Raw genomic sequence first — 22,768 nt, 5'->3', positions numbered from 1 at the left:
TCCGCCTTAATCTATGATCTAAACGCATTACGCATATTTATCCTTTTACGAGATAAAAAGAAATATATTATAATATTATATCGATTCATGATTAAATGTAAGACATTAGAATGCTGGTGATCTTTTTATATTTTTAAGATTTGCGCTCTGTTTATTAATAATATGATGTTATATAAGTCACATTCTTCAAGTATAAATTACAGTGAAATTCCATAAGAGCAGCAATTCTATAAGAGAGTTTCTTTTGATTACATAATTAATAAATTTGAAGAGGGAATTAGAATCTGAGCGCAGTTGTAGATGAAAATATTTATAATAATTACAAGCAAAAATATACATGATTTATATCTTTTGTTTTACTCCAAAGTAATATAGCAAACATGTACAAGTAGTATAGTAAACATGTGATCGACATATGTATTACTAGACAGTGAAAATTATTTATTCGGATTATTGGATCTTTTATAAATTGCCTTCTTGCTCTCGAAAATTCTTTTCTTGCGATTAGGTCCATGTCTGTCTGCGTCACAATTTTGGGTGGTCTTGCAGATTTAATTACGTGTCTTAGATATTCGATAAGAACGAAGAGTGTAAAATAACGTGGGTTATCCGAAACGTTGATGGGTAAAAAGAACTGGGTATACATCTTCGAAAACCACACCTACTTCCTTTGTTCTTTGTGGACGAACGTGGTTCATGAAACGATAATATAAAGTATATATTTGAAATAAATAAAATATAAAATATTTTATAAAAGAGACGCAAAATGTAGAAAAAAATTGATTCATATATAACGATTTTTATTATTTGGAAATCATAAATTATTTTGTAGATGCAATGCAAGTCTTGAAGGTTTTCTTTTTATATTTTTGTTAATTGATTAAAGAATATTCACAGGAAGGTAAAAAAATATTATAATAAAAAAAAAACATGGAAAAATATCCGTTTTCTTTGTTCCACAGTAAGGAATTTATTTTCTCTTGGTATGCCGCCTTCTTTTAAGGGCCTCTCTTGATTCGACTCCAAGCATCTACTTTCTCATCTACTAACCTCCTCTACCCCCGCAACTTGTTCTACGTCCCTTCTACGTTCCTCATCGCTTCTATTTATCTTGGTATGAAGAGAATATATACGAACCAAAAGTCTACTTTCGTAGAACGTGTTCTCGTAGTAGTCGAACGTGTTCGTAGTATTTCGAATAGATGCAGTCTAACGGTCAAAATCTTTATGGTCAGGTATTAGAATCTGAGATAAGTATAAAATTTATCTCTTCTTAGTCAGTATTTGATATATAGGTGCATGCGTTTGATCTTTTCATTATTAATTCATGATTTATTTTTATTTTTCGCTTAATTTATTAATTTTATTTAATGAATCGTAATAATTATATAAGAGAGAAAGACAGGAGAACAATCTCATAAAAATATATTCAGTTGTATGTGCAATTGTTTTAAATCAATTTCTACTCCAAAATTTTACTCGCTCCAAAAATAATTTTTAAAATCCTAATTTTTTAAATAAGATAGACACTGCAACCAATTATTCTCTAGAAGGACAATTTTGCCCAAATTTATTGTTGAAAAAGGACTTTTAAAGGACTTTTTAAATCAATAAATTTGCGATTGATAACAGGAATTATTATACACGGCTTCTTTATCGGAAATAGTAAACATTGATTATTCAATACCATGAAAAGAATAACAACGAAGAATTTTCGTTAACGCTTTTTTTTATCGAACAATACTGTTTATTGTGCCGTTTCCAGCTGAATGCGAGGAAGCAGCTGATTCTACTTGCGCCATTTTTGTCATCCGTATTAAAGAAGATGCCGCACACGCTTTAAACCTTATCTTGGTATTACGATAATCGAGATATTTGAACTGCGCCCTTACCGAGAAGTTCTATCATAAAAACATATGATGTAGACCGCCGATAACGATATTTATACATGCGAGCTAATCAGGAAATAAAAGGAGATGTGCAGGCGCCATGAAAACAATTCGCATAGGAAATTTAGAAAGAGATACAAGTAGATTCAAGTCATTACAAATAAATTTGTAAGGAGAATGAGGAGAAAATTTATAAAATAATATCAAACAGTTTGTGTATTTTTAATTTAATATTTTTATTTTCTTATTAAAGGTCCTATAAAAGTTTAGTATTTTTATTTAGTATTATAATTTAGTATTTTTATTATTAAACGCCCTATAAAAACTTTGAAAAGAGAAAAGAAATAATATTTTACATATAATTTTTGAAATTTATTATTGAATCTATAAAAATTCTCTATAAATATAATAAAATAAAATATTTTCATTAATATAATAAATATTTTCATATTATAAAAATGGACATTTTTTTACAAAAATAATAGAACTGCATATTATTGAAATAAATATTTAAGTAACTTTATATTAAACCAGAATTTTCATAAGTATCTAAAAGAATTTTGAAATCTTCGCAAAGAAAACTTCCTTTTTCCTTTTTTCCGTAATATTGTTTTCTTTTATAGAAAGAAATAGATAAACATAGATAAAAATAGATTATACTTGCAGGAAAGGCTTTGAAAAAATTACAAGAAATTTGTCGAAAATCTCCAGACTTTCAGTCTTTATTATCTTACGCTTTGTTTACCTCATTTTCTATAAGAAATAATTATCGAAAAAGAAAATATATTTATGAAAAATATGGAAAAAGAAAACATATATTTATCAAGTTCTAGGTTCTCGTAGAAACGATATGTTTATAACTCAGGATGTCTGTTTCCTGGAAAATCTGAAATTCGGGGAATTTGCGAGAAGATTTTTTTTATAAAATTTTAGCAGACACCTTGTAACCCCCGAAAGAGGAGACGAAAAATCGAGGGCGAGGAACCGCGACAATCTCTCCGTGAGTCGAGACCGCATATAATTCTCCGATGTATTTGACTGTACGTGCGATAACACGAGAGAGAGAGAGAGAGATACTCGAGCACGCATCTCTCGCGGTGAATGCAAATGCTCTCTTCTCTCTGGCTCTCTGGTTCCCAGAAGCGTTGTCGAAGCTTCGCCGAACGGCATTCCAAACGGCGACCGACGACGACGTACCATTGGCCGGCGTTTCCCGCCAAGAACGGGAACCAGTTTCGTCGCGTAGCTTTGTGAAAGAGGGAAGAGGAGGAAGAAGAGGGGGGGGGAGAGGGAGATTCTTCTCAGCTGATCGCCGGTCGATGCGACGCGACGCGCGTCCGTTCTTCTTCCCACGTCTTTCTTCTTCTGCCTCTCTCTTGCTCCTCTATCCTTCTCGAGCCCGCCCTCTTCGATGCTCGTCGAATTTCTCGTCGTTTTATGGACACCGCATTTTTTTTATTGCCATCTTTTTTTTTTTTTTTTCAAAAACTGTTATGGGAGTGAGAACTGGCAGTGAGAAAAACAGCATGTTCATTCATAGCTCTTTTTCCTCCGGAAGTAATATTATAATATTTCAAAAATTAGTGACAAAAATTATAATAAAAAAGAAGAGAAAAAATAATCTAAATAGTGAGAGGATGATATAATAGCTATTTTGAAGAGGAAGTGTAAAGTGCATTTTAGACGATTTATAATTAACGGCAAAATTTAATATAAAATTCAACCCATATATTTCTATACTTTTATTTTACTTTTTCAAATTTTTTCTATTTTATGACACATAGATTTCCTCCCCGAATTTTCGCGAGTTATAGGTCATCTAAGCAGACTTACTTTTCGTAAATCGTTCATCAATTAAATACAACTTCATACTTCTATTGAAGAGAATTCAAGCGCCTTTTACGACAACTCAGGCTATAGGAAACATATATACACAAACGATCGATAACGGATGTTGTAGATCCGCGTGTCAGATTCCGGAGCCGAATTTTATTGTGCTTCTCTACGAGACCGTATTAGGATCACCTCTTTATCAACAGCAATTCCCTAAGATACCCAAACAGAAATTCTTGAGGGGAGCATTTTTCTCAGCACGTTCCTCGCGAGCCGCTATTCTGAATGAACTAAGGCGGTATTGTTGCAACACGATACACCGTAGATCGCAAAAGTTGCCGCGCGTTTTTCCGCGCCTCTCACCCGCCCCTTTTTAATCATCCGTCTTTCTCTCCCGCCGGCCTTTTCTCGACAGGATGACCGCGATCTCGAGTCGGTTCCCAGGTAGATTGGGTAGGTGTGGGAAGAAGACGGCCACTTTGTGTGGTACCTGCCCCAATATTGCGCTACGATAGATCTCACCCTGGCTGGCTTGGCGCAGAATCCGCTCGAGAGAGGAACCTGCCTGTTCGTGTACCTTTTATCTACAGTCCTTCCTCGTTCTCTGTGTGGTACCTGTTAGTGTTGGTTTTGCACTTCTATCGATTGTGCGCGCCTATTGATCGTTTACATCGATAACCGATTTATCGTGTCCATGTGTCTCTATAAAATAAAGATACTTGTATATTTATTAGAAATTAGTTCGATTAATCATGGACTGAAGCATTTCATGTTTCGATCATTTATAAAAATTATTCAGGTTTTTATATTTCGACAAATGGAAAAATTTGTGTTACCTGATTTTATAGAAAATAATAATTAATAAAAAACACAGCTTGTTTTCATTCTTAAACAGTAACCGATTTATTTTAGTTTTTTTTATATCATTACTTTATATCTTTCTATTCCTTGAGGCTTAAAAAAACAGTAGAAATTTTAAAAAGTGAATTTATTAATGATTATTATTTGATATAAAATCAGGATTTAGCTTGATTATATATTTTATTGACTATCTTTATTAATTTCGGATCGTTTCGTCGTGGCTTTTTAAAATTTAAGAATAATGTTATATAAATAATGCCAAACCTCGTGCAAAATTTGTAGAGGCTGGTGCATTGGTAAAAAAAAAAGTGTTTGTTCTTGAAATTATAACTTTTTTTACTGTAGCCGAGTGGTGGCCTGCAAAGAAAGGAAACTTTCTAGACATTTCCCGCGCGAAAGAGAAAAATGGGAGGAAACCTTTAGTTGTGGAAAACATTATGCCAGCCTCCGAACACAAGTCCTTTTAGTCGGAGTCTTGTTACGCGCGAGCAAACAGGTTGACATCCGTCTACAATATTTAATAAAAGACGTTTGAGAAACGATCATTTCCTCCAAGACTGATTTTTTTACAAAACTATATATTTTTTTCATATATGTGTATTTTACTCACATGAGTTTCTTTATTGTCTTTATATAAGACTTATTGTTCACATCAGAAATGGATAAAATTTTCTTCGAGTGATAGAAATGAAAGAAACAATTCATAATCTTTTAATTCGCAATTAATAGATATATTTTTATGAATAACAATTTTTACTCGATTAAACAATCATTTAAATAATTTCCTATTTGAATAATATTTTTTATGTTGATTTTATTTCTAGAAATATATAAAAATTATGAAAAATAAAAAAGTTTTTTATGTCTTAAATTAGATAAAAAATCGAAGTAAATTAAAAGAAAAATAAATTATATATATTAATGTTTGTTTAAGTTAATATTCGCATTTAAAAATTGAATAGAGTCTATCAGAATAATTAATATAATATAGTACGAATAAGAAATATAAATATATATAATTTTAATAAAAAATACTGAAAAGTAAATCGAATCGCTAATGTCTGCTACAAGTAATTTAATAAATTTAATTTAATTTAATAATTTAATTTAATAAAATTCTTATAAAAGCTTACATGTGCAATTTAAATGAATGGCTAGAAACAAAATACATACTTGGACACTTTTAATTCGAAAATATCGAAAAAAGATATATGTAGAATATATTTAAATCTTTCTACTTTAAAGATTCGATCGATTCTCGCGTGTTTCCGTTTGCGAAATAATACTTTGATCATCTAGGAGATTGAAACTATATCGTGACAGGATTGACACTTTCGGCCACGATTTTGACAATATACCGAATATATCCGCCGATCTCTTCCAAAAGCGCCTAGAATTGAATATTCCAATTTTGGGCCTCCTTATATTTCCTATTATACCGAACGGCCACGTTCTTTTTGCTGTGCCATTTATATTATAGAATGGAATGAGGTTTTTACGACAGAGATTCTTCAGAGTCTCTTAACTATGGAGCGCGTTTCGTTCTTCTTCTTCTGCTGCTTAAACGAGCCGCGGTTGAGGGGGCACTCAACGGAGGATGAACCGTGAGACGACGAGTTCGCCAAAGATCGTGGCATCTATGGTGTGCGTGTGTGTATAGGTTTCACGTGCGAGACCCTTCGGCCGCTCGTCTAGACGTCGTGCATGCGTGTGCGTTTATATGTGATTCCCCAAGGGAGAAACTGACGAAAGAAAAAAAAGAAGGACAAAGGGTGGGACCGCCGTCGCCGGTTTACTTGGTAGTAGTGTGGGCTTTTAAATCGGTCCGTATAGGAGAGTTTTAAAAATGGCCGAGTTTGCCCGGCCTTGTCGGGTCTCCGTCAGCTGTGCGCAAGGAATGTCAGCTGATTAGGTTTTGGCGGGAAAACGGCACGCCAGGGGAGCACGGCCCGTGCGTCAAATAAATTGTACGATGACTGCTGCCTTAGCCAAGAAAAGTTTTTTCAATGCCAGGGCATGTATACCTACGATTCGCCGAAGCCTCTGATTCTCTTTCACGGTGGTCAGGTAGTTAATTGACGGTTATTACGGCGTTAAAACGTATTCCGAGATATTTGTAACTTCATCGGCTTTTCGAGAATCGTCGCAATTTGTGCTTTTTTGTTTTAAATCAGTATGAATTGTAATTAAATTAAAATTAAAGATAAAGATAAAAAAGCAAATACAATAAATACTATAAATTTGAAGAATTTCGAGAATTAATAAATGGTTCAAAAGTCATACTTTGCAAAAGTTTTAATTAGATTTTAATTACAAAGTTAATCTACTTAAAAAATTGTAGAAAAAGTAAAAAGGAATGTTTATTCAAAATTAAATCCGAAGGAAACAGAATTAAGTAAGGAAGGATGCATCAAAAATATTTGTTTTACTCTAAGATAAAAAAAGATTAAAAAAATATTTTCACGCTTAATACGGACCACGTCAAGATTTTCAACGTTTAGTATCGTGCCAACGATCGAGCCTGTTTGCCGCAAGGGCCCTTTGTCCTACCCAGTATCGTTTGTATCCATGTACTCTCTTTTTCTCTTTCTCTTTATAAATGTGTAGAGAAAAGATCACATGTCGATACAAATATCCGTTTGTCAAATATTTCTCATACTAAAAGAAACATTTACGTAACAATGCAATAATTAAATGTAATAATTTAATATAAATTTGTTCTACAACTGAAGCGTATTTATAAAAACACCGATTTTAGACTGATTCTTTTTTAAAAATCCGGATCACCTGTATATTCCCTCAAAGCTATCGCTGTTATTGTGATACATGAAGAAAGAACGAATCAACGGTGTGGCGATCTCACGGTGTATAGGTAACTGATATTTCAAGTTTCGAAGTGAATCCTTTACCTTCGGAAATATTTCGGGCGGGAATGGCACAAGCAAGAGAAAAGGAGAGAGAGAGAGAGGAAAGTAACCGAAATTCGCTTGGGCGCAGGGAGAACACGGTTTATAAAGGACTGTCGACTTTCTGTATGTGTGAGAACCAATTGAAGGTCTCTTGCCTCTCAGAACCTTCGAGCCAAATCTTCTCAGCTGATGGTTTCACAACGTGAGGCCTCATGAGAAGGATCAAGGAAAGAGGCGCCGACGTTGGCATGTCCGGTGCTCTCCCCCTCACCCCCTTTTTTCTTTCCTTTTGGCCACCCAATGTTAAGATAATTTCGATGGCGGTATGGAATACACGGGCGGATTTACTCTCGTACTGTATAATTCTTGGTACCTTCGTTTACGCACGCACGGTAGTATTAACTTATTTACATACTTTGCAATTTTTTTTGGTAGCCGCACGGCAAAGGATTGAAATTACCTAAAAGGAAAAAAGGATGAAAATCTTCTTGGTTATATTAACAATTACAAAAAAATTATATTATAATTTTAATATTTTCCAATATTACAAAAAGTTATTCTCCTGCTCTTAAATTTAATGACAGTGTCTTTAACCCATTAGAAATTCGATTCTTCTTTAAATAAAAATAATTAAAATGAAAAAGATTTTTTCAAGAATTAAGTATTTTTTATAAGTTAACATTTAAAGCAAAAAATTAATTTAAATTTATTTAAAAATTTTGTGTTCGAAAAGATGCATTTTAAATTCATTGAAGACTCTGTCATCAAATTTAAAGTTTAACTTCTGCGATATCTAGCTTATTTTGAAAATATATATCGGGAACAGGGTAGGGACAATATATTTATGGTTACCATCAAAAGAGAAGAAAAATAAAAACCAGATTATCTCTCCGAGATTTTAAAATAAAATTTACATTTCTATAAAGATTCTATAGAAGATATCCTATTATTTAACAATAAAAAATTGAGTTTATTATAAAAACAATACACATCTTGGTCATGATAGCGGATTAAACGGACAGTTCGCTCGAAGAAAACGAGAGAATCCGCGTGCTCAAGAGGGAATTAAAAAAGAAAAAGACCTTCCGCCAGCGGATGTTCCGAATACATTGAATACACAAGCGCTATTCCGCCGACGTAGTCGAAATAATGGAACCTGCCATGCGCACTTTTGCGCAGTGCGTATTTCGCTTTATGAATCGGAACGCAAACGTGCGTATATGAGAGCGAAGCCACCCCCTGCGCGCACTTCCGGTGGGGCAGGTCCACGTGTGTATCCGTGCCTGTATGTCCTGCACATTACGACCAACTCTCGGTTTCCGTTTGGCAGGTTAAAGGAAACACAAACACACGTGTATCCCTTCACGAAAATGAAACCGAGGAGTGTTCTTGCTCAATCCTTGAATGTCATCTATTGTTTCCGGCAAGATTGAAATCGCATGTGAATTATAATTATTTCATGCATAAATTGAATAGATAGATAAATAAATAGATAGATAGAGACAAAATTAGGATTTTTTTCGCGGAGAAATTTCCTTCATCTTCGTTCATCTAATTTCTTTTGTTTTGGGAAAAGTGGATAAAAATCTTTGCTTTTTTAAAGAACTAGACAAAATGGCTCATTCGCTGTCATAAACTAGAGTATTGATCGTTAATTTATGAAAATTAATGAAGAAATTATCAAGTTTTGAAGACACAGATAATCTAGACAAACCGGTTCTTCGCATATAAATTTTTCGATTGTAAGAAGATATATATAAATATTAATTTGTAATACATATTTATTCGAAAAAAATTGTTTTACATAAAAAGTAACGTTATAAATGTAGATTCTTCTTTTTTTATGAAAAAATTTTATTTCTTGAATAATATCTATGAATTAACGATTAATAATTCATGTGTTTTTATATCAATGTATATATGTGGATAAGAATAAGAATCTTTGAAGATGCGGATTCTCCAGATAATGTATAAAAAAAGATTTAAAACAAAATTAATTACTAAAATTAAATCGTCTTACTAGAAATCTGATGATATTTTTATGTTTCTCTTATAGAGATATGCGATTAGAAAAAAGAAAAAATATAAAAATTAAAACGACAAACATTTCATTATCTTAATGCTTTCATCTTTTACAAATCGTCAACGAATTTTTATGAAACAATTTAAAAGATGTCTGATGAGATTATTCAAATTTTATTATCTGTAAAATGAAATAAAATACGTGAAACAAAATGATTTAATGCAATGTTTCGAAGCTAACTTTTCACGAAAAATTAACGAGACAATTTTTGTGAAGATTAATGATATAATGATATAATTTATCAAGTGATCAATACTTCTATTCAACAATATCAATCATCAAAATTGCATACATCTTAAGAGTTTTTTTTTCTCTTTCGAGAATGATTTTTTTATAATAAATCTAATTAGAAACAGTTTTCGGTTCTTATCGAAGAAAATTTTTATCACGAGTCAAAAGTAATTCGAGCCTAATTAGTTTCATTTTTATCTACATATTACAAATCTTGTTGGATTTCCCATGATAAAAATTAAGAAAATTTAAAATTTTAAAGTTTTTCGTGTCCGTGGAAATATCCTTTATTAAAATTAACTTTTCGTAATATTAATCGATATATCCTATGCTATATTAATATATTTTAGAGTTTTAATATCGAGAGATCACAATATTCAGACACACTTTTTCTGTAGAGTTAGTTTTTTTATGAAAAATTCAATGTATTACTCTAATTATATGATTTAATGTTAAATAAGCATAAATTTTTAGTAATGTTGAAATGTGAAAGAACTTTTTTAGACTTACTATTTCTCTTTAAAATAATTAGTAAGTATACTTGCTCCGAATGTTTTTTATTGGATCGCATAAGACTGCATGTTCCAGCTGAATCTCAGAAAAAATTTAATTTATTATAAGAAATTGCATATTTCCTATAGTAAATTCAAGTCCCCTAATCGGGTATGTTTAATAGTAAACAAATTTTCTGATTACGTAATTTTCTTTCATACGTCTCTTAGCTCTTTAAACATTCATCATCTCTCATCTATCCTCGTTAGATTTTTCTTTGCTGATGTAAGTAATTTTTAATCAATTATTTACACTAAAAAGATTTCTTTTTTTTTTCATTTATAAAATAATAATAATATTGCATTTCAAATATTTTGTCGATGGATTCTAAATCGACAGAGTATGAAGCTGAGCACGCGTTGCATCATGTGGACAAACATAATAAATATACGGAGCATGCAAAGCGCCCGGCGTCTAAAGGAGCTAATTAGTAGGCTCTCTTGGATCTTACAATATGCACGCTGACGTTTCGTTCTGCATTCCTCGCTACCCGGTGACGGTTAAAAATTACGCAACATTATTCCTCTCGCTCCATCTCGCATTCCTTCGCTCTTCTCGTTTCCTTCGCGTCTCTTTCTGCCGCCTTGGTACGTTGTCAGAGGAGAGGAGCCGCGCTCTCTCTCTCTCTCTCTCTCTCTCTCTCTCTCTCTCTCTCTCTCTCTCTCTCTTTCCTTTTCTCTCGATTCGACCAGCAACGTGGCAGGCTCTCGGGCCCCAGCAACAGCGACGGCCAAGCCTCTCGAACAGACACGAGGAGTTTCTGGGAGCGCGGGAAACTGCCGAGAAGTAGCGGTCATCCGTCTCGCTCGCTCGGCGCCGTCGAGCTGGCGGAGGTGATCGTTAAATAATCGCTAAGCGCTAAATCCTATCTCGTCTAGAGGAACGAGAGTTCCCTGTCTCGCCCTCGCCGACTCGCGATACCGAGCTTCGCTTCACGGTTTATGTTATCCGACCACCATGCGAGCCCGTACGTTACGGTTCAAGTTACTCGTCTCTCTGTCCTCCTCCAACGCGATGCGCTATGCATAGAATGTGCCTTTATACCAAATTCTCGTCTCGTTGAAGAGCTATAAAATGTGTGAAAATAAACGGAGATAAGAAAAATGAAATATTGCTAACGGACAATGAAAGAGATCAATTCCGAGATTCGTGAAGGAGATGGGACCGAGGGATAAAATGCATGGTGAACTTGTTGAAGGGCATGAAGAAATATCCTGGCGTTGATTGATTAAAAGCGAAATATAAGAATCATTTATTTATTTCTAACATCGATATTACGATTATCATTGGTCACATTTATTTCTCGTTGTATAAAATATCAAGCAATCAAATTTTGTGAAAAATATTGAATGTATATCCAGATAATCTATTGTAAATTCGTGTTTCCAAATGATTCAGGTTTGAGTACTTTGAGAGCAATTAAATCCATATTCGATAAAAAATAAATTTTGTCTGATTAATAATAAATATAATAATAATATAATATTAATATAATATAATAATAATAATATAATATAAATATAATATAAATAATGCAAAGTATATTTCGTTTATTCCGACCCTATTTTGACTTTAAAATACAAAATTTTTTATTCCAATTAATCAATCAAATACTTACTCGAAGTACCTCATTAATTAATCTAATAATTCAAGTATCCCTGGTTTACGACGTCATTAATCGCCTCAAAGCGATCAAACTTGCTTCTCGAAAATTGGAGCAAAATATTTTGATATTCTTTTTACAATTTGAGCGCCTTAATCCTTACGAATGCGTAATCTGACGATATTCGGTGTCGAGAGCCATATGATAATCGGAGCAACTCGATCTTCCATAGGCGGCTATCGGAGCGTGAATTTCCGTAGGTTTTCCAAACGATTACACCTGTAGCGTACGAGGAAGCCCAACACACCCCTATCCTCGTTCCACGCATATGCTGACGCGTACCAAGTTTCCTACACTTCCTCCACTTGTTACTTCAACCGCGATTCCTTCTTCCGCGAGCACCTTTCATATATACCTTTGCCGTTTCTTTATGTTTTATCGCATCAAAGTGAGGTCAAAGTTGTATCCCGAATATTTAGGAGAATTTATTTTTTTCGCGAACGTCGAGTCTCATTCGTGAAATTTTTACTAATAAAATTTTATATTTTATTAATAAAATTTTTATTAATAAAATTTTAATTAATTTTCCTCAATTATTTTTCTTCATTTTAATCATTAATATCATATCTCTGCCGAAGATTTCCATAGGTGGATATTTTTCCGATTCATAGATTCGTCAAATATCGTGCAAATATTTTTTGAAATGATCGAAATACCTGCTCGATTTTCACATGGTATTTGTTTTGCTGTTTGACATCTCTATGAAAATCCCTTTGTTCCAAACGTACTTAAAATGCGACCTGCGTCTTTCTAGGATTCCGAAGCCATTGCCATAATCCATCGCGAAAGGAACAGCGGTAGCGGTACATTAACCGTCTTTGCTTTCCACCCCTTTCTCGCCCATCCCCCCCTTCTTTGCCCCCAACGGCCTCCGCGCGTTCTCCTTCTTCTTCGCCTACATCTTTCTTTTTCTTCTTCTTCTTCTTCCTCTTCCTCCTTCATATCATACCCTTCTACCTCCCAGACACGTAGAGAAAGGAATGCAATTCTGAAGAGACGCAACATCGCCATTTCGATGATGATGGAGCAACGGCCCTTTCGGGATGACGCTCGCTTTACGGTCGATTGACATCGACTCGATTTTATGCGCATTTATATCGTGCGTGTCTTCGATTTTTCTCCAACTACACGAAAAAGATTAAGATTACATTGAGAGACTAATCCGCGCACGATTTTGTCTCTTCTTTTTCATTCCCTGAGAGAATGCGAGGAGGCCTCATTAAATTCTACAACGCTCTGTATGTGTGTGTGGGTCTGATGCATTTTAATCTTTAAAATATCTCGTCGCTGGCGTTACATCGATTCCTAAATAGCCTTTCCAATTATATACAACATTGTTAACACCTGTAATTTTTACATTCAAAAAAATAATCTTGCAACTATCATAATAATTTTTTAGATTAATAAATTAATAAATTAACTGATAAATGATTGGTAAATACTATGATATCGTATATATTTTGCACTTAATCAATTTAAATGACAAAGGCAGAATATATATCTCAATTGTTAATGAAATTTAGAAAAAATGATTTTGTGAATCCATGTTAAGATTAATCATACTTGTTATAAAGCTTGAGTGAGATACACAAAAAAATCATTTCTCATAAAAATCATTTTGACTGTGAAAACTTATATTTATGCAATGATTAATATTTGCACAAATGGAATTTAAATTTTCCAGAAGGTATTACTAGACTTTACTGCTATAAATTCTATTATTTCATTATAAATAATTCTAGCAGAAAAAATAGCAGTAAATTTTTGTTGTGACATCTAGAAATTTACCTACATCAGCAAAACATTTTTTGGAATATTGTTTTTTCCCAGTTTTACCTTTTCCATCAATTTTTGAACAATTTCGAACTAAGCAGCAAAAACAAAATAAAGTAGACATCAGATTAAATCTAAATCAATAAAAAAAAAAGATTAAAAATGAAACATAATTGAAGTTTACAAATAAAAGATAATTACAGTTTAAAGATTACAAATGGAAGATAATTTAAGTTTACAAGTGAAAGATAATTCGAGCTTAAACACGATAGCTTAGATTTATTTAATATTAAACCAAGTGTGATAAGATAAAATTATAATTCAACATATCTAATATGCTGGTTATCATCAAATATGTGCGATAATGCAGTTCGCATCGACGTCATATCAATCGAAAATAAAGAGTATCGAATTCGATCTATAAGAACGATACCAGCAACGATCTTTCGGGTCCGTTTCGGCAGAGTGGGTGGAACCCTTTGTCGAACTTTTGCCGAACTTATTATACATCAGGGCGGTTCCGACAGAGACTCTTTGCGAAGTGCGTGTAACGTCGAGACCGACCGCGACCATCCGGTTTCGCGCCTTTCTCGACCGCTTTGTTAGCGAAAGGAGCGATAATTTGCAAGAAAAGGAAGCGTTCTGCGGGTTAACGTTCCTTCGAGCAAGGGCGTATTCGCGAAAACACACAACACAATTATAACTCGGATTTGCAAAATTCATTAGCAAGTTGTAATTCGTTGGTCATGACGACTATATCTGAATGACGCAATATTTATTTTGCCAATAATATACAAAAAAACTCTTGTATAATATACAAATAAAAAGCTCGTTTAAGCATGTAATTTTATAGAATATAATTGAAAAATATACTCGATACGTTTGGCCAAAATTATACAATAAAAATATACAAATTATAAATATCGATTAAAAGCTTGACATTAAGTTTGAGCTTTCGTATTAATCTTCTTCTCCATATATAAATTAAAATAATTTATCAATCGGAATTAACGATGAACGATAGGTAGCTCCAAGTATTCCAAGATACAAATGTTTTCATTCAATTTTTACGTCCATTGGCGACTCTGGAAATACAACACGAGATTTATAGAATATAATAAATAAATATAATAAATAAAATAACGTAAATGGTGAACGGTTTAAAGATTTATATTAAAAGCTCAAAATTGTCCATAATGGATTTTCCATTTTCTGTCTCTCTTTAATTTCTATCTTCCATAAATGTTTTGGATTTTTGAATAGTGTATATTTTTCGACGACGAATTTTATAAAATTGAATTTGGTCATGGATTTTACAGCGTAATCGAAAAAGACGCTCAATTGAAACAAAGTAATAAATAATGTGAACAATCTGGGTAGCATGCTGGTCGACTTTATGGAGGTTCGTGAGAGAATGAAAGATAACTAGATAGGCAATTTAGCACTCTTACAATAGCGCGCTGGAGATCTTCCAACTTTCTACTAGTGATCTATGAGGCAGCTGAGAGAGTAAATATATTTTTAACGTCCCTAAAGAAAATAAGATAAATTATTAACAAATTATTTTGCACTCATATATGCATCTTTACGTCATAGGATAGAGCAGACCAGCGCTAACATTCGCGTAACTGTAAACGATCGTGTCTCCGTAACCATGGGAGTTGAGAGAAACGAGGAGGAACGAGATGGGAGCAAGCACCGAGGAAAGAGCCAGGAACGTTTATACGTTTCTACTTGAGCATTTTCCTCGCGGTTCGTTGACGGTCCGGTGTTGCTAGGCGCCGTTGGTCCAAGGGCAAAGCGAAGGAGGTAGATGCCGGGATTATGCGGAGGGTAAAGGACGCGCGAGGAGGACGAGGGAGTTCACCGTAGAAGCGTCGTCATCGGCGGCGTCGACGCCGCGCGATGTCGATGGCGGTTGAAGCACCGTTGAAGGATAGAAGAGGAAGAGGAGATTTTTTTGGGAGGCGGGTGGAGCGGGAAGGGAGAGAAGCTCTGGACCTGCAGAGAGCGGAGAGAGGAGGAGGAGAGGCGGAATGAGAGGGAAACGGGCGCGGGTGCCGTTAACGCGGCGGGGGAGCGAGAAGAAACGAAGAAACGCATCGGGATCATCGTCTACGGAGAAGAAAGGCTCACTGCGCGCGTTTTTTACGGCGAGACGTATCCACCAACGCCATCGAGTGCGAGTGATTGCTAAGGGAAGAAGACATAAGCGAGACGGAGGGTGGAATAATTTCAGACCAGGTCCTCTCCTCGGTTTCTCTCTCTCGTTCAGGGAAATTATTATTAATTCTAAATACGTGCAATGTTTCGACTTACATCACTGAAACACGGATAATGTTTAAAATATAAGTATAATTTGCGTTAAATGTTTATGTGTGTGTCAAAAACATATGGTAAATGTCACTTTTTCAAGATTCATCTTCTGCTTCGTGTATTTAATTTTATGTATGACGAAAAAAGATTTCGGGAAGAACGAAGAAGGTAGAATCGACGACGCGAGATTCAAGACCAATAAAAAAGAAGAAATGAAAATGCTAATAGATAGAACCGGAAACTGGCTGACGGGAATTCATGATTCGTTCGGTTCTAGGTACGGTTGACCGTACATTCCAAATTTCTCGAGAGAGGCCAAATTTAAGCCGCTTCGTGACTCTTTGTCCCGCGGCGATCACGCAACAGGTATCGATCCACTCCAATTATCGCAGCTTCCCGTTCGCGTATCCGGGAACCTGCAGACGTCGCGATTCTGTAGACGATGCGGTGCGTTTTTCTCTTCCCGGTGACAGATTCGAAGTCGATCGACGCGGAAAAATTTATTGTGGAAATTATAAAATGATAAAATGAATTTTACTATTTTACAACTGTTATTATTTCCAATCGATTTCTTATTTCTTAGTTTATTATGGAAAATTCCACGAAGGTCATTTCGCACCAACGCTTGTCTGTTTACAAACACAAGAGGTCTCCTTCTCTCTTTCTCTTCCTCGTCTCCGCGGTTTCCACTTCCCTTCGCATTCCCTTTGATCTGCCCTCCTGTCCCTCTTCCCACTTCTCTCCGATGTTTCTTTCCTCTCCGATCTCTCGCTCTTCCTCTTTCTCTCTGTCCTTCTCTCACTCACTCCTTCTCTTTCTCTCTGTGCGTTTCTCGTTTCTCTCCGCACGCCCTCGCCTCCCCGCCGAGCGAAAAAGAGGCCGCGAGTCTCACCATGTCGTTTCTCCCCACTATCGCCCACTACCGACGCGACCGTTGAGATTTAAATCCCCCTTTGGTGGTGGTGGAGAGAGGACGTGAACTTTACATGGCATGGGAACGCGAGCGCGACGATACCCAACCGCGAAATGGAAAGAAGGTCCGGTATCGGCGAGGTCTGTTCGAGAGTCTCTCAAAGGTTCCGAGAGGATCTGAAGAGAGACTCGATCTTAATCTCCCATTCATCTTGTTCAGTCGATTGATATCTCGCATTTCTGATTTTTACGTAATTAATATTAACGTTCGCCTGATTTTATCTATTGTTATCCATCATCTTTTACGGATAAACGTAGAGCTGATTAAAAAGAAGTTGTAGGACGATTATTGAAATGCAATTAAGCGATTTTTCAATACACGAGAATTCAATCATCTCTCACTTTTGTCTTATAAAGATGGAACAATGAATAGAAAAGTATGCACGACACGTTCCTTCTCTCTCTTTCTCTCCTCTATCTTCTTTGCGAGATACTTTGAACTTTACTTTGGCTCTTCGCTCTTCTGTTCCACCTTTGTACGCCTTTTTTTATCCTTTCCTGCTCAATTCATGTATCGTCATTCATAACTCAAGCCTTTCTTTTAGCCAAAGAAAAATTATCTTGGACATCCTCGCGAAGATTTACATATCGTAATTTGTTTATCTAATACAAACTCGAAACATATGATACATTATATAATTAATTTGTTAACATATAATTTTAACGTGCACATTATATGCATAATATACTAACAAGATTTTCAATTTTACATCCTTAAAACTTTATAATGCAATCGTGAAAGAATGCAATTATTTAACAATTTTATATTTCGAACAATTCTTTTTTTTTCGACACAAAATGGTATTCTTAAGTAGTGAAATTAATAAAAAGATAGAAATAATTAATAGAAAGATAGAAATAAAAGTCGAAAGGAAAATCCCCATGGAAATGGAGCAGAAACATATGTTGGCTAAAGCGAAAATTCTAATATGACATGGTTATCGTTATCCTGATTTGATGACGTGTAAACTCATGCTCGATAATAATTTCAGTTTACATCTCTCTCTCTCTCTCTCTTTTTCTAAATCTTTCTAATACAATTGTGAATGAACGCAACTATCAATTTTATTTCGAACAATTATTAATAATTTTTTTTTCGACACAATGTTATTCTTAGTGAAATACAAGATAAAGATAAAAACGAACAGAAAATCTCTGTGAAAATCGAGCGAGAGAATATGTTGATTAAAGCGTAAAAATTCGCAATTCCCAACATATGCGAATGACGCTAGTTATCGTTATCACACATCGATTTGACGTGTAAACTCACGCTCGATCGATCGACAGACCATTCATGTCTCTCTCATCGAACTTCTATTCTTGCAGTATGTACTTTGGTACCCCGTTCTCTGTCATGTACCCACGTACGCCCCCATGAACTTTGTTTTCTCCCTACTCATACAAGAGCCCTGCGGTATTCTTCGGTGCTCATGAGCATGACAGAACATACGGGTGCAGCTGTTACAGGACCGAGTTTCGCAGTTAATCAATAACGGAGTACGGAGCCATCACCAGTGAATAGTAATGATTCACCAAAGTTCACAGACTTATCATCGATATAATGAACATCTGGCCGTTCATACTAGACGGATACGAACGATGCTTAATATTATCTAAAGTAGCGCCCGAGAACGCGCGATATAATCCAAAATCGATATTATTATTGTAATAATAAATAACATAATAATAAATAATAAAAATAATAATATAATAATAAAATAATTATAATAATAAATAATAAAAATAATAATAATATAATAATTATAATAATAATAAAAATAATAATAAATTATTAATTATTTCTCGTATATGATAGATTTGCGAATCTCACGGCATTTACATTCGTACAATATTTTGGGATGACCATTTCCCAAATAATGGAATCCTTTTTTTTGTAGCTAGAAATTTCTGAAATGATTCTGATTTTCAAAAAATGACATGAGCAGTATTCGAGGCATTGGAATTCGTCCTACCTAAGTAAGCATATAATATCTAGGATGCCGGTTGGTGTCTGATTTTCTACCTTTGTAAAGTTGTAGAAAAATCTGTGTGAGAGAAGCTTTACCTTACACCATCTCTTATGCTATTGTGCGAAGGAGTGCAAAGTGTGCGCGGTGTATAAGTTTGTGAAAGTGATTTAAGGTTTTGCAAAGGGCAAAAACTGTATTTGGGCATTTCGGAAGCATTTTTCAACAGTCAAATTCTTTGAGTGCGACGAGTCATTGAATGCACCTGATATTTTTGACTTGTATAATTATGAATTTCAAGTTGGCTTCAAATGTTTGTCAAATAAGAACAAATTAAAAAAAAATTATATTTTAATTTAACAAACATATTAATTGAATATTTATAAGAATTGCATCTTTTTCAATTTCTTTCAAAAAAACATTGAAAATTTGTAGTACCTTAACACTTTCACCACTGCTTCTAGCAATGCCTCTTCGCTTCATTTTGCCCTTGCAGTTTTTCTTTTATATATTTTGCTCATAGTCTGTTTTAGATAAAAATTTAAAAAAAATTTTATAATAGAGTTGAGACATATTATTTCCAAATAGGATATTTTTGCATTTTTAATGAAAAGTACATCCTCATACATGTTGAATAAAACATACACTTGTATACGTCTGTTACCGGTTATATTTTACAAGTTATACCTATAGAAATATAGTGAGCACATATTTAAACATAATGACAATTACTTATGAATAGGAATGATAAATAATTAAAAATATTTATTAACAAATTTTACAATCTTTTTCTTTAAAAATTGGAGATTTTCTAATTTTTCGATATAAATTTGTATTCAGAGCAATTCTGTGCGGTTCTTCCCGGTGATTGTACATTATAATGTACTGTTAACTCTCAGTTTTTATTTCACTAATAACACTTATTGATAAGATCATTATATCTGAATAACGAAGACTTTTATCCTATATATTTTATTTAAAATAAGTTTTTTTTATAAAGACTCTCTTTACCTCGCATTTATATCGTACCAAGAGTCTTTCTCGATCTCAAAAGCGGTGTCAATAAGTTGTTTATATCGAACATATAGGGCACGAAATCAAACTCTCTTTTGCATATACGTACAGTACACGTACACACAATGCTTACTCAACTGTCGCGCATACCTGCTATCCTTTCGTCCCGAATAATAATATTTTACCTAAGTTAAATGTATGTGTGTGTCTGATTTGCCCGGATGATACATAGTTGCACCACGTGCGTGCATCGCATACGCACGCAACGAACAATGGGCAATCAGAGCTTTTTCAGAGCCGACCACGTTTCGAGAGAGAAAGAGAGAGAGAGAAAGAGAGATGCTTTATCGCTCAAAGTCAACGAATCTATGACAGACGGAGCTCGTCTCCTCCCGAATTTGCAACTCTTGTCGCCCTTAGTCCACCGCATCGGACGCGAAACGCATAAAATATTCTTGATTCCAGTCGAGAAGCAGAGAAGGTCAGCAGCGAGCCGAGCAAAATGAGTCGAGAGAGGAATATCTTCTTATATCTCAATTATTAGACTTCGATCGAATACAGCATCTGCCGAAAAGAATTGCGCTCGAGACTTCTCACAGGACTCGGTCGAACTGCGGTGACCTCTCTCCCTCCCCCCCCTTCGCTTTCGCCTGCTTCTCTCGCATCCCCCGTAGGGGTTGAGACTTTTTCCTCCCCGAATGTGTCTTCCCCATCGTCTCTCCTCGCCGTCTCGCTCTTTGACGTGTACCGTACGAATTGCGAATTCCGCTTACTTATGCGTTACATCTGCAACGCGGCGGCTGCGTATGTCGGAAGAATAGTGTAATCGGCCGGGGTACCCTCCATAAGGGTGAGAGACACGCGGAGGAACAGATGATGATCCCGTTTAGGAAGTTGCAGAAACGTCCCGTCTGTAAACTTACGGTTACCGGGTCATCGTCACCAGTGGTTCTTCTGTTGCACCTCGATAACCGTTTTCGGGCAATCTCTCGCGATTTTGAGAACGGAATCGATCAAGTTTTCACGCATAAACCATTCGCTAATTCGTGATCTTCACGAAGATGATTTATCGTGTTATAAATAGTAGAAATATTACGAAATTCAATTTAGTGAAAATACGAGCATTAAATTAACTTATTAATTCAATTGTATAATATTTATTTTTCATTTAATTTATTTACTTCGTATTCTTTTATATTTGTCTTTTAAAACTATGAAATATTTAAATTATACTTTAAATGATTTAATAGGTTTTTTTTTATTTTTGACATTTATTTTGACATCTTAATATTATTGTATTCGATTAATAGATTTGTACAAGTATCTGCTTATACATTATATTTCAAATACGTAACGCAAATGATGATAATAGATAGATAAGTATTTATTTATTTCTTGCCTTTCGGTTTTTTTTAAAAAGAGTTTTCCAAAAAACTGTACAATATATAATAATGTCGTGCATATAAAATATAAATTTTACATAACGTTTTAATATCTCTAAATCTAATTAATCTTCATCAATAATTTGATAGATAAATTTCTAATAATTGCACAAGATTTCTAAATTATTTATAGCTTTCTTTGAACTTATTTTATTTCTTCTCTAAATATTTTATAAATTTTTCGGGATCTTATTCTCTTTCTTTGCTCTTACAATTCTTCTTTATCCCTTTTCTCCCAAAACTTGATTTCATTCTTGTACTATTATATTTCTTATTTTTCTACAAAATTTGTTGCTAAATGCTCCAACATTTCGACTTTACTCTGACGTATCCTACAAATTTTTTTCACGTCAAAAAATTAGATGGAAATATATATCGTTAGTAAATTTTTCAATTTACAAATTTCACAATATATCTTGAAATTAATTTATTTTGCAATAGATAAATTTGTTCCCATTACATCGAATCTTATCCTCCGAATTTCACTTCCGGGCGCTTACGTAGGTATTTCCTCCGTTTGAGAACCTCGTGACAGGTATTACGTAAGTGGCTTGCCGCCGGCAGACCGCGCATCGATCGGAAGCAACGCGGGTACATGTGCCCCGTGATACACACGTGAACCTTACCTGTCGGCGGTGGCACGGCAGTATCACCGTGCACGTACACACGTGCGTGCACACGTGTGCGTGCACGCGGGAACGCGACGACCGAATGCACTTAACACGGTTCTCTCGCACACACAAGGGTAGGGAGATATGGCGGGAGAGAGAGAGAGAGAGAGAGATCCCGTGTCTCGTGCGGTACACCGTCGACACCCTTGGCACGCGCCAACCCTCACAATGGATACAGCCATCTGCACTCTTTCTCACAGAAAAATCAAAGTCGATGGCCAGCATTGCCGCCTCGCCTCGTCTCGCCTCGCGACCGACATATTTGGCCGGTACTTGGACCCCACGTGCACGTATTCGCACGCACACGCGTGAATGTGAATTAACGAGATATGCATTCCTGCTCTATAAACGAGTTACGCGAACCAATGGGACGAATACGGATCATTGCTCGGGATACAGCTGGGTATAAGGGTGATAAGGATAACGACGCGTTGATAACGTTGAAAAGACTTTAACATCAAATGTTTCTTCAATTTCAATTCTTGTTTGCTGATACACAGAAATTAACATTAAGAAGAAAAGAGAAAGCGAAAGAGTTGTATTTTATTATTTTCTCTCTTCAAGATTTTTTTTTTTTTTTTTTATAAAAATC

General features: G+C 34.8%; 1 protein-coding gene across 3 annotated transcripts in view; it reads left to right on the top strand.

Moving 5' to 3' along the window:
* The window catches only part of LOC145963182 (uncharacterized), a 50,409-nt gene that overhangs the window by 17,063 nt on the left and 10,578 nt on the right, over positions 1 to 22,768 (top strand). The window lies entirely within an intron of this gene.

Source organism: Camponotus vicinus, unplaced genomic scaffold (genome assembly GCF_025532165.1).
Source record: "Camponotus vicinus isolate PSW18456_S1 unplaced genomic scaffold, iyCamVici1.0 SCAF_12, whole genome shotgun sequence".
Taxonomy (NCBI): domain Eukaryota; kingdom Metazoa; phylum Arthropoda; class Insecta; order Hymenoptera; family Formicidae; genus Camponotus; species Camponotus vicinus.
The sequence above is the reverse complement of the archived record's forward strand: the minus strand, read 5'-3'. Positions and strand labels throughout refer to the sequence as shown.